The sequence below is a fragment of the Astyanax mexicanus genome, chromosome 25, assembly GCF_023375975.1.
Source record: "Astyanax mexicanus isolate ESR-SI-001 chromosome 25, AstMex3_surface, whole genome shotgun sequence".
Lineage (NCBI taxonomy): Eukaryota > Metazoa > Chordata > Actinopteri > Characiformes > Acestrorhamphidae > Astyanax > Astyanax mexicanus.
Window position 1 is genome coordinate 5,659,722 of NC_064432.1, and position 14,243 is coordinate 5,673,964.

Genomic DNA, 14,243 nt, shown 5'->3' on the forward strand with positions numbered 1-14,243 from the left:
TATATTCTTCAATGGTCAGGACCCCACATGAGTAGCAGCGCTACATGATGAAGGTGGTGGTGATGGTGTGTTGTTGTGTGTTGTGCTAACAGAAATGGCTCTGTACCCTAATGGAAACATTTGTGGTGACAGCTTTTGTAACACTGTCTCTCTCTCTCTTTTTTTTCTTTCTCTCTCTTTCTTTCACACACACACACACACATACACAGGAAACCCACAGAAAAGGCCTTGCAGTTCAGGTCACTTGTAGTGCATTGCAGTACTGAGATAAACAGAGATAAATAGAGATAAACAGAAGCTATACTATGAACTATGTTCTCTGGAATGGCGATGGTGCTCCATCTAATGCTCTTGCTTCTTTGGGATGAGTTCTGGAGTTAAGGATGATGTAAACTGGTGATCATCAAGTTCTAATCTCACTAGCAAACAAATGCTCATGGCAGTGCTTAAAAATCTAGAACAAAGTCTTCCCTGGTTGGATGGTAGAAAACTGGAATGCCATGCTGGAGGGGCTTGGTGCCAAATGGGGTACCACAGGTACCACCTTCAGAAGTCTGTTAAAGGAGCTGTCTTAAAGGGCTAGTGGAGGAACATATTAGGCAAAGGGTCCGAGTCTGGACCCTTACAACCCCTAGGCATGTGTAAGCTGTTGATTGGTCATTAGAGTAGAGTCTCCTAGTAGATCTTTTGCTAGATGCTTTCATTTCTAACAGTGGTGGCCTGCTGTCCTGTCCACTCACACCTACACTCTTCATACACTGATGGAAACATTTGTGGTTACAGCCTCTGTTTCTCTCTCTCTTTCTCTCTCTCTCTCTCTTTCTCTCTCTCTCTTTCACTCTCTCACTCACACACACACAAACAGGAAACCCACCACTGAGGCCCTGCAGCTCAGACCACCTGCAGAACAGATCAGTGTCACAATATCAAGATGAAGGTTTAGGCTGTGACAGTCATCAATAATGGTGATGATGATGATGAGGAGGAGGAGAAGGATAAGGAGGAGGAAAATGGTAAAGATGAAGAGGAATATGAATATGACGAAAAATGATGGTGACAATGATGATAATTGTAAAGATAAGGATAATGATAAGAAGGAGGATGAAAAAAGGATGATGATGATGCTGATAAGAAGGATATTAAAGATAATGATGATAATATTGGTAAATGTGATAGTGATGTTGAAAATGAGGATGCTGGTCATCATAATGACAATGATGATGAGAAGGAGGAAATGATGATGATGATGATGATGATTATTTTTATGTGATAATGGTAAATATTATGGCTGATGGTGAGGATGATGGTCATCATAATGACAATGATGATGAGTAAGAGGAGATGATGATGATGATGATGATGATGATGATGATGGTGATAATGGTAATTACGAGGATGGTGATTATCATAATGATAATGATGATAAGAATGAGGAGACGATGGTGATGATCATTAGGAGGATGGTAATTATGGCTGATGGTGAGGATGATGGTCATCATAATGACAATGTTGATGACTAAGAGGAGATGATGATGGTGATAATGGTCATTAGGAGGATGGTAATTTTGGCTGAAGGTGAGGATAATGGTCATCATAATGACAATGATGATAAGAATGAGGAGACGATGGTGATGATCATTAGGAGGATGGTAATTATGGCTGATGGTGAGGATGATGGTCATCATAATGACAATGTTGATGACTAAGAGGAGATGATGATGATGATGATGATGGCCATTAGGAGGATGGTAATTATGACTGATGGTGAGGATGATGGTCATCATAATGACAATGATGATGATTAAGAGGAGATGATGATGGTGATAATGGTCATTAGGAGGATGGTAATTATGGCTGAAGGTGAGGATAATGGTCGTCATAATGACAATGATGACGAGAATGAGGAGACGACGATGGTGATAATGGTCATTAGGAGGATGGTAATTATGGCTGATGGTGAGGATGATGGTCATCATAATGACAATGATGATGACTAAGAGGAGATGATGATGGTGATAATGGTCATTAGGAGGATGGTAATTATGGCTGAAGGTGAGGATGATGGTCATCATAATGACAATGTTGATGAGTAGGAGGAGACAATGGTGATAATGATGATGATGGCCTTTAAAAGGATCAGAATTATGGCTGCTGCTGCTGATGATGATGATGATGATGATGCTCCAGGTCAGAGGTCAGCTAGTTTAGATGCACAAATACTGAACATAATATTCTGCAGTAGACCCTCTGAAGATCAGATCATGAAGAAATACACATTTCACACACTCATGGAAAGAGTTGTGGTTAGCCATGCGCTCACCTCATCTGTGTGAGGTTTCAAACAGAAGCTTTTTTCTCAGATGTTCTGAGAAAACCCACAACACAGGTATGTGCATCTAGACCCACCCTTCCCCAGCACACAAACAGGAAATGTAACATCCTGCTGCTGTAGATCAGACGAACATCAGCCCTCAGCATCGAAACTGCTGAGATAGCGATGCTCGTTGTTACCACAGCAACGACAGACCATACTGAGATCAAGATCTCATGTTCGAGATCTAAGATTGAGTTTACAGAAAACAAAGATCTCAAATACTCATCAACAGACTTTTACTGAAGACTAAAACTGAATAAATTTAGTCGTTTTTTTTTTACTTTATTTGAACTTTTGCTTTTAATATCAGTAGATGTTGACCTAAGAAATCACTGATTATCATTAACAACCTTAATACAGACCATATAAACTCCCCTTCATCAGCTGTTCTAGACCTTCTGCTGCCACCAGTCTTTATTTTAAGGATCTTAACTGGATTAAGGATGAGATTAATGGGCCAAATTTGGGTATTGCCTTTAGATTAAGGTTAGAATTAGGTTTTGCATTGACGACAGAACTTTCCTATGAAGCGTTTAGAAATTACAACCATTTTGCAACCATTCTGCAAAGCCTCCTCATTCCAGGGGCTCAAAAGTTATTTTTTTTTATACTTTGTTGAGAATCTGTTGTAGGTAATGATTGCCTGAAGTCTAAAACCCACAAACATCACCAAACTCTTCAATAAACACTAGCAACTCCATTGGTGCCATTGGAAGCCATCCACGCCCAATCTACGCATCTATCCAACTGAAAATTCTAAATCATCCATACCCAAATCAGTACATAAAGCAATTTGGGTTGTAGGTCACTGTAATTCATTAGCGTGGTTGGTGTGGTGCAGTGAATAACACCACCGCCTGCCAGTGAGTTACCATGTGGGAGACTGGGGTTCAATTCCAGGTCTGGGTGACGGCTAAATGACGTAAATATAAGTTATAAAAATTACATTTCCAACAGTGACTCTGCTTGTCTTATAAATGAGTCCCTGTCCATGGTCCTGAAATCTGCCAACTGTAGCCAATCTAGGTCAGTGACGGTCTGAAGACGTGCTGTCTATCTTGTGGGCACCTATTGTGGGTTTCCTGTAGATCCCACACAGTATACTAAAAGAATATAGCTGATATAGCTTTTTCCTCTTTTTTAACAATATAACAATATAAAGGCGTATAGTAAATATTGAAGGGATCCCAACGATCTCTGTAGTTTCCTTGTACCTATGGTTCAGCCATGTTCTAAGCTTTTAGAACTTTTTATTTATGATCCTTTATTCACTCTAAAAATGGAATATTTCTCTAAATAAGTGTGGGCGGTGTGCCAAGTCCTGCTGGAAAATGAAATCCGCATCTCCGTAAAAGTTGTTGAGGAGAAAAGTAGCAGATCATCATTTTGTCTTGTAGTCCTTCTGGGCTCTTAGTCTTCTCCATCGTTTGAACTCACTGCTAAAACCTACTCTCGTTCTATTCCGTCTTTGGTCGCTGAGCTTTCTGAAGAATGCCGAAGCTTTTATTCTGTGTAGCACCACTGTTGTGCTTTTTTAAAATCTGGCAACCTCAGAAGTGGAATTATAGTTGGGGAACGAGCAGCAGACACCCATACAAATTTCTATGACGTACTGCACAGTTCTAGTTATAAAATACTGTCTGAAGCTCTGCTGACAAGAGACGATAGTGTTATCACTATGTATTTTTTATTAATATCTAATGACTCATCCTGGTCATTTTATCATTTACTACTAAAATAATGTCCTGAATGATCATTTAAATGATGTCATATCTTTAACACATATTGAGACCTCAGTAAGACAAGACATATTTACACATTGTTTCTTACAGAAATGCAAAATTTTACTTCAATTTAAAATGTACACTCAAGAATAGAATAGAAAAGCAAGATAAAAAAGTTAAAAAAAACAAGCAGTCTATATTAAATTTACATTATTAATCATTGCAGTATTAATCATTACAGTGCTGAATGCATAGATTTCCTGTAAACTCAACTCCAGTTATTTTCTGCTCTTACTTCAGAAAGCTTCCTCTCTATATAATACAGTACCAGTCAAAAGTTTGGACACACTTTCTCATTCATTTTTTTATAGTGGTATTTTTTTTCTATATTGTAAATCAATACTGAAGTCATCCAGACTATAGAAGGAATCCATAAGGAATCATTTAGTAAATTAAAACGTGTTAAACAAACCAAAACACAGTTTCTGAGGCTGGTAACTCTGAGGAACTTATCCTGTGCAACAGAGGAAACTCTTGGTCTTCCTTTTCTGAGGCGGTCCTGATGAGTGCCAGTTTCATCATAACGTTTTTGATGGCTTTGTAACTGTACTTGAGAATACTTGACCTTCATTTCTTAAAGTCGTTTTTTTCCTTTCGTTAGTTTAGTTGAGAAGTTCTTGACATTATATGGATTAAATGAATTATATTAACTCTACCTCTTCACAACTTCACTTCAAATGATGCTTTCAAACACGTTAAGAGGCAAGAAAGTCAAGTAATTAACTCTTGATGAGTTCAGCACAGCTGTTAACTGAAAGCTGATCATTCCAGGTGACTCTACCTCATAAATCTGACTGAGAAAATCTAGCCAAGATGTGCAAAACTGTCTCTTTCTAAGGAAGAGGCACTTTTTTATTGAATAATTCCATGTTTTTCTTTATCGTTTATTGACTAGTATTATTTCAAAATCGGGAAATTTTGAAAAAAATGAAAAATACACTGATTTTAATGTCCAAACTTTTGACTTTTGTACTGTACACTCACAATCTCTCAGTTCTGACCTCAGAATAAGTGCTGAAATCAGAATTCTCAGCTCTCTTCTTCTTCTTCAGACGTTTCTGACGACCACTTGGGAGATCCAGCGAAGCGTAACACAACTCATCTTCCTCTCTAACCTGCAGGATTGAAGGGTTTAAAGTGTTGGTTTAGATCTAAATTTTAAACTAAGCTTTATTGTCTTAAAGTCAGCTTGTAATACTTATGATTGTTCTTGTTGACGTCAGAAAAAAACAGTTTTTAATTTGATTTAAGGAAACTATTTAAATTAAAATTACTAGCAGGGTAGCAGGGCAAAAGAATGGAGAAATCAGTGGAGTTGGATTCAGAAACTTCGATTCCCAGAATCCCTGGTGGTGATCAGTGATCAGTGGCAACCAGCCACACCTGTGCAGCACTTTATATAAACCTCAGTCAAACCACACGTCTCTGTCGCACCTTTGTAGAGGGTGATCAGTAACAGAGGGGAAAGGAAAAGGAAGGAAATAGAAAGGAAAGAAGAAAAGAAAATATAAGGAAAAAACGAAAGAAAAGAAAAGAGATGGAATAAAGGAAATTAAAGAAACGACAGCAAGATAATGAATATGAAAAGAAAAAACAACAAAAAGGAATGAGAAGGATAAAATTGTATGAAAAAAGAAAAGATGGAAAGATGGCTGTTTTTTTTTCAAACCATTAATTGTCTTTGCTATTCATTTGCAAAGGGTTTGTAGCTTGGTGGCTAATGCTAATAGGTCATGGACAGAGAGAGCGAGAGAGAGAGAGAGAGAAAGAAAGAAAGAAAGAAAGAAAGAAAGAAAGAAAGAGAGAGCAACAGAGAGAGAAAGAAAGGGGAAGGGAAAGAAAGAAAGAGAGAGAGAGAGAGAGAGAAAAAAAAATAGAGAGAGAGCAAAAGGAAAGAAAGACAGGGAGAGAAAGAGAGAACAAAAGAGAGAGAAAAAGAAAGAGCGAGAAAGAGAGAGAAAAAGGAAAGAAAGAAAGATAGAGAGAGAGAAAGAGAGAACACAAGAGAGAGAGAGAGAGAGAGAGAGAGAGAGAGAGAGAGAGAGACTTTGACTTTTAAGGACACTTTATTATAACCAAATTGTGTTATAAAATCTTAAAAGTCAGTTTTAGGCCATCTCGGCCGTTAAAATAATCATTTTAAAAACAGAGGATCATAACAGCGTATGTGTAAATAAATAAATACATAAATAAATAACAGTAAATCATTCCCTGCAGTATTAAAACTGAGGTGCAAAGCAGAGCTCATCTTCTAAAACCGAGCACACAGCCTCACCACAACACCACACTGCCGTAAAAGTTATAAGATCCGACATACATTTGTAATAATTAAAATCAATTAAAACCCTGGACCTGACAAGTCTAGAGAGGATTGTTACTGCGTCAGTGTCAGCTGCTTGAGCCACTTTGTTCCTGCGACTAATGTAGACCGCCAACTTAGCCTGACCAAGGATAAAATTGATCAGCTGACACCTGAATCTCTCTCTCCGCACATATTTAAAACCCAGGATAAAAATCTGAGGTGTAAAAACCACATTAAGAGCTGTAAAAACAGAGTGTAAAACCTTAAAAAGGGGACGTAGCCTAAAACAGTGCATAAAAGCGTGAAACACCGTTTCCCTTTGAGAACAAAAGGGACAACCTTGAGTGACATCAGGATTTAAAATGGAAATAAAAGAATTCACAGAGACAATACCGTGTAAAATCCTCCACTGCAGGTCAGCCACTCTCTTCGTTAACGGTGGTTTATACAGCGCTCTCCATTCTGGGTGAACCTCATCACTGAGACCCAGAGCATCACGCCACGGTGTGTCTGCTCTGGTCTCCAGTCTTTTCCTGTTAAAAACTTTTACACAGGTCCTGTACAGTCTTTTTCCAGACACCGAGCTGAGGTCCATGTCCGGCTCCTCTGTGCTGTTCAGGAGCAGTCCCTGACAGCCCTGATAGTCCGGGGTGATGATGACCCTGGGAAAGGGGTCATCTCCATCAGGGCTGAGTACTCCTGTGCCATAGTCCGTTAGCAGAACCCGCTCCTCAGAAGACAGCGCAGACCTCCAGCGCTGTAGGATCTGGGCCACGACTCGGAAGGACCTCACCCTCAGACGCACCGCCAGGTTCTCCACTCCGTCCAACCCTGGCCCTGCAACCTCCACCAGCTGACGAAGCGTCATGACATTCATGGTGACCAGCATCCTGACCAGAGAGGGGGAGGTCCGGCTCGTCACATCCAGTCGTGACCCATAGACCAGAGGTTCTTCCAGGAGCCAGTGCAATGAGGCATCACCCAGTCTGGACATGATAAAAAAGTTCCAAATTCTAAAAAGTCCACGATAAAACAAAGGTAATCCATTAAAATCCAGTGCTTTGGTGTCCATTAAAAACAAAGATCTGTCTAGTCCCATTCCGCCCACAGTCTGTAAAATCCGGCATGCCACTGCTCTCCATACCAAGTCCTGTGGGCCGGTGAGCAGTCTCTGGACGAACTGAAGGCGAAAGGCAGCAGTCCTACTGGCTAGGTGGACCAGCCCTTGTCCTCCTTCCTCCTTGGGCAGGAAAAGAACTGCCTGTGGTAGCCAGTGCAGTCTGTCCCAGAAGAAGTCCACCAGTAAAGCCTGAATGCCAGCAAGTAGGTTCGGTGGGGGATCCACACACGCCAGCTTATGCCATAAAAAAGAAGCAGCAAGGTTATTTACAATTAAAACCCGACCCCGATAAGACAGCTGAGGGACTAGCCAGTTCCACCTATTGAGACGACCCTTCACTTTCTCAATAGTTCCCTCCCAATTTTGCTGTTCGTATTCGCTGTCTCCCAAGTACACTCCCAGATATTTAAAACCACCCGTCCTCCATGACAACCCAGGCAGTGCGGGTCCCCCACCAGGCCATTCACCCACTAAAACAGCAGTGCTTTTTGTCCAGTTCACTTTAGCAGATGATAAAATTCTAAAATCATTTAAAACATCCACTAAAACATCAATGTCACTCTGAGAGGTTATCAGGACAGTCAGATCATCTGCATAAGCAGAAAGGCGTAGAGGTGTGCTACAATTCGGGATAATAAATCCGGAGAGCCTCTGCCGCAGCTGGCAGAGCAGAGGCTCGATAGACAGGCTGTATAACATTCCCGAAAGAGCACACCCCTGCCTGATACCTCTGTAAACATTAAAAGGAGCGCACAAACCACCGTTAACTTTCAGTACACTTTCTATTTCACTGTACAAAACTTTGATCATAGCTATGAAACCAGGGTTGAACCCAAAGTTCTCCAGAACTTTCCACAAATACTCGTGTTCAACCCGGTCAAAAGCCTTTTCCTGGTCCAAAAATACGAGACCAGTTTTTAAGCCCAATAGTCTGGAGACGGCCAAAACATCCCGAATTAAATGAACATTATCAAAAATAGACCTGCCAGGCACACAGTACGTCTGGTCAAGGTGAACCACCTGCTCCATCACCTTCCCCAGTCTCGAGGCTAATGCTTTTGAGAGTAGCTTGCAGTCTGTACACAACAATGACACAGGGCGCCAGTTTTTCAGCCAAGTCAGATCCCCCTTCTTTGGCAGTAGGGTCAGGACAGCTCTCCTGCAGCTCAGCGGGAGCTTCCCATCCTGCACACTGGCCTGAAGCACCTCCAGCACATCCTGACCCAACACTGACCAAAACGCCTTATAGAACTCCACCGGGAGGCCATCAATGCCCGGAGCCCGGCCGTTCTCCATGCCCTGGAGGGCTTCGTACAGCTCACCCACGGTGAGCTCAGCGTCAAGTGCCCTGGCAGACTGTGGCGTAATTTTTGCCTGAAGGGGGAAGAATCTCTCCTCTACACCCTGTGCATTGGCTCGCTCACTCTCATACAGCTTTGAGAAAAAGCTGACTGTCTGCTGGCGAATTTCAGAAGGCTCAGATACGAGATCCCCTGATTCAGTTCGCACAGCATGCATAAACCTTTTCTGTCCATTTTTACGCTCGAGACCAAAGAAGAACTTTGAAGGAGCATCCATCTCCGTTACATTACGGAAACGAGAACGGACCAGCGCCCCCTGTGCTGTAATGCCTAGCAGATCAGCTAACGCAGCCTTTTTTCTTTTAAGAGCTGTAATACGCTCTTGATTTCCTGTGGGTTCTGTAAAACCTTGAAGCTCCACAATCTCAATCTCCAGAGCTTTCAGAGATCTGGTAATGTCTCTAGTGACATTGACAGTGTACTGCTGACAAAACACTTTAATGTGTACTTTTGCTACGTCCCACCAACTCTGTAATGAATTAAAAGATGCTTTCTGTGACTTTAAAACATCCCATAAAAAAGTAAAAGACTCTTTAAAATTAGCATCATCCAAAAGTGAGGTATTAAAATGCCAATACGCACTCTGAGGTTTAATATTACTTTTTTTAAAAGTACATTGAACCATACAGTGGTCCGTAAAACCAACAGGAGAAATAAAACAGTGCGTAAAAACAGATAAATGATGCTTAAAACCATAAAATCGATCAAGCCTGGCCAGGGAGAGAGCATTATCTCTAGAATGTGCATATGTATATTGCTTCTGTTGGCCATTTAAATTTCTCCATATGTCACACAAGTCTTGCATCTCTATGAGCTCACACAGCCGCCTGCGGGATGCAGTGTGTGGCTCCAGGTGGTTCCTGTCCAGGCTATCAGCTGTACAGTTAAAATCCCCACCCAAGACTAAAAAATCAGTAAAATCACAGTCAGAGAGTACAGAGCTGAGCCTGTCTAAAAACAACATCCTCTCCACTCCTAGAGTGGGAGCGTACACACAAATAAAAACAAAGGTCTCATTCTCAAAACAGGCTTTTACTTTTAGCAGCCTCCCAGGTAAAATCTCATCTACTGTGTAAGAGTAGGGGATAAAACTGGACACAAATAAAATACCAACTCCACTGCTAACAGAAGAATAATTACTTAAAATGGCCAAGCCATCCCACTCTTTAGCCCATTCTATATTCAGTTCACCATCACTGTGCGTCTCTTGGATGAAAAAAACATCAGCACGTTTTTGGTTGGCCAACTCATAAAACATTGCTCTTTTTACAGGGTCTCGTGCACCATTCAGGTTTAAAGAAGCAATCTGAATATCACCCATTAAAATAATAAAATAACATAAAACAGTGATGGCAAGGGCCAGTCTGAAACAGGGACTAAAAAACTTTAAAAACAACATTTTTACAAGCTTTGCAGGCTGGTCAGTATCTTGTTTAATCTGTACACTTCTGTGGAGGTAAAAGCCTTTTCTCTTTTTAAAAGTTTAACGTCATGGATGAACTGGTCTGTGTCTGAAAAATGATCCTCCACCCGCACACCTCTCTGCCCTTTAGACTCTTTTAAAAACTTCTTAATTTGTACAGCAGTATACACAACAGGAATTCTCTCATCCTGAGAGCACACAGACCACCCAGAGTCAGAAACAGAGCCATCATTATCACCTTCATCATCACCCTCACTCCCCTTCACCTCCTCATCTGTACCACTGACCTCAGTCTTTGCCTGCTTCTTCCCTGTTTCCTTTCCTGACTTCTTTCTTTTAGTTGGCACTTTAAAAACAGGTTCATCCACCATCTCCACATCATTTAAAACCACAGCTGCAGCAGAGGCAGGTTTATCGCAGTCACTCACCTCTGCTGTCTGCCCCTCAGTGCCCCCCGCCGCGCTGCACGCCTCCTCCACGGGCGGCTCCTCCACAGCTGGGGGAGGTGATGAAGGTGCCTCCGCGGCGCGTGCAGCTCCCCCGGTCTCCTCCGCTTCAGCCTCGGACCCGCTCACCTCACACTGTTCCGACTCCGGGGCAGTCGGCGCACCTCCCGCGCCCGAGCCCGCAGCCGCCGCAGGGGGAACGGCCACCGCGGGCTCCGCAGCAGCAGGACCCGGCCGCTCGCGCTCAGCACCCGCAGGAACATCTGAGCTCGCGTTAGCCTTCTCCGGGCAGGCTCGCACCAGATGACCCGCTTGTCCACACCAGAAACACTTCATATCGGTGTCAGTGGACACGTACACCGTGTAATCAAATTCGTCCACTTTCAGTTTGAGGACCAGGTCCAGATCCTCCCCATCCTTCAAATTCATTAAAACCACTCTCCTAAAGGACACAAGGTGCTTTAAAAGAGGCGATTTGAGTCCGAGACTAAGCCGTTTCACTGATGAGACCAGCTTCCCGTAGCGGGAAAGCTCACGGACGAGTAGCTCGTCCTTAATGAATGGGGGAACATTCGACAATATCACCTTTCTCGCGGGGGTACTGAGGGGCAACACCGGGAAGAGCTGACCGTTTATAATTACCCCTTTGCTGATCAGGTCGTTCGCTCTTTCCACGGTGTTTAAAAACATCACCATAGAGTTATTCATGCGGGAGGCGGAGAGCACGTTTTCGTATCCCACGAGCTCTCCGACAGCAAGGCAACATGTCTCAATACTCGCCTTACAGGCGAACTTAACTCCATTCTGCCTGGAGAGCTGCTCAAACGGCGAACTCCTTGGAGCCGCAGAGCTCCTCCGAGCCGCCGCACTCCAGGCCATGCTCACGCCACTCACACACACACACACCCGCGCTCAGCAGCGCGCACACACACCACACAGCTACAACACACACACACGCGGATAAACTCACTCACACACTCAAACAATCCACTCAATCAAAACGAAAACGAAAGTAAACAACAACAAAAAAAGTTTGGCAAAAACGCCAAGCGCTCTCACACACACACCCTCCGTCTCCTTCCAACACTCACGCTCACGCATGCGCAGAGAGAGAGAGAGAGAGAGAGAGAGAGAGAGAGAGAAAGAGAGAGAAAAAGGAAAGAAAGATAGAGAGAGAACAAAAGAGAGAGTGGAAGAAAAAGAGAGAAAGAGAGAGAAAAAGGAAAGAAAGATAGAGAGAGAAAGAGAAAGAAAGAAAGAGAGAGAGAGAAAAAAGAGAGAGAGAAAGAAAGCTAGAAAGAGAGAGAGAGAGAGTAAAAGGTGATAACCACAAAAGTTTCCATGCTAGGTTTGAGTGAGGTGGTTTACAGTTTGTGTGTTTTGTGTGTTTTGTTTGTACCTTTTGATTTTTGCTGTTTTTTCGACTCGCCCGTTTGTGTTTCCGTTGATCGTCTACCGCTTCTGCTATAATCAAAAATCACCATGATATGTTAAATACAGTGGTGTGAAAAAGTGTTTACCTCCTTCATGATTTCATATTTCTTTGCATGTTTGTCACTTTTAAATGTTTCAGATCATTAAATTTAAGTATTAGTCAAAAAACAACACACGTAAAGGAAGGTTTTTATTATTAAGGGATTTAACATAAGATAACTGTGGTTTTTCACACCTGAGTTCAATTTATCCCGCCACACCTAGGCCTGATTATTGCCACAGCTGTTCTCAATCAAGAAATCTCTTAAATAGAACCTGTCTGACAATAAGAAAGAGGACCAAAAGATACTAAAAATCTAGAAATCATGCCAAAAACCAAAGTAATTCAGGAACAAATGAAAAAGAAAGAAAGAAAGTAATAGAGATCTATCAGTCTGGAAAAGGCCATTAAGCCATTACTAAAGTTTTGGGACTCCAGTAAACAATAATGAGATCGTAGTCAAAGACCTGAATCTGAATGAGATGCGGAATTACAACAATTCTGCAAGTTACCACAAATGCTTGATTGCAGTTGTTGCTGCTGAGGGTGGCCCGACCAGTTAAATCTTTATTTATAAACTGCATTTTGCATTTACTTGTGTTGTCTTTGACTAATATTTAAAGGTGCCCTTCCGCTAAAATCCATTTTTTCTGGTTCTTTGTGAAATACTATAGGTCTACATCAACCAGTGAGTTCATGACCTCGCCCACCTCAGGACTGCCCACAGGCGGAGCTTACAGCTTATATTTACAGAGCTAGTTAGCGTTAGCTATCTTGTGTAATTAACTCTAGGTTTAAATCGGATGTCCGGTTGATTCTGGGTTTTACCCAGACCTTAAATATACACTATGCGAGCTATGCGTTTGACATAGAAGCTCAACTCGACAGAACACCGGTCAAAGTGGTGTTTGTTTAGGAGTGACAAACATGCAAAACAATAAGAAACTATGAAGGAGGCAATCTTTTTTTTACACAGTGTGTGACATTTAAAAAAAAAGAATGTAAAGAAAGAGAGAGAGTACCTTTGTTTCTGGATCTGCAGATGAAGTACACACAGGTGGAGGAGATCAGTGAGGAGAGAAGAACACACACCGGACACACACTGACCAGAAGCTTCCAGCAGACGCGACAGTCTGATACAGGAGGGGTGGAGGTGGAGGTGCAGGATTGGACTGAAATCAGAATAAACTGCAGATGAATTGAAGGCAGGAAAACTAAAGGTGAAATACTGATAGAACTCAATCTCATGTTTTATTAATGTTTAGCCTGAAAAAATACATAAAGACCCCTTCAGTTCGCAAGAAACAATAGATCAAAAGGAGCAATCTTACCCAGAAGAGAGAGTCGAGTTCTTCTGTTTCCATAACGATAAAAATTCTCAGAATATATAACTCCATTTTTATCTTTGGTAACATTGTTCTTTTGTAGAGCACAGTAGTACAGACCCAGATCTGCCTCTGAGACGTTCTTCACCAGCAGATCATGAGTTTTGTTGGATTCATTCCACTTAATAGAGTAACGTGCATGTGGTTGATGAGTGGTGATGACTCGTGCAACATCACTTATCAAATCCTGAGTTGATAAAATGAGAGGAGGTTGACATTCACAAGAGAAGTTACTAAACCAAACTGGATAAAATCCAAGTTCCCAAACACAGTCGCTGTAGATAATGACATCGTCTCCTGGTCTGATTCCCATCTCCACTTCTGCTCCAGAGATCCTGGAGAACCAAACACCTGAAACACCTGAGAAACACACCAACCTCACTTTAGACTCAACACAGAAGATTAATCTGATCTAATTCCATTAGAAAACAACTAAATCACGAGAAAAACGACTAACTACTAATAAAAATGACTTACAAAGCATGAGGAGCGTGAGGAGAACAGCTCTTGACCCTCGCATCTCTGAATCTGGCGCCGGCTGACTAATGGTGGTGAGGGTCTTTGAAGCGGATGC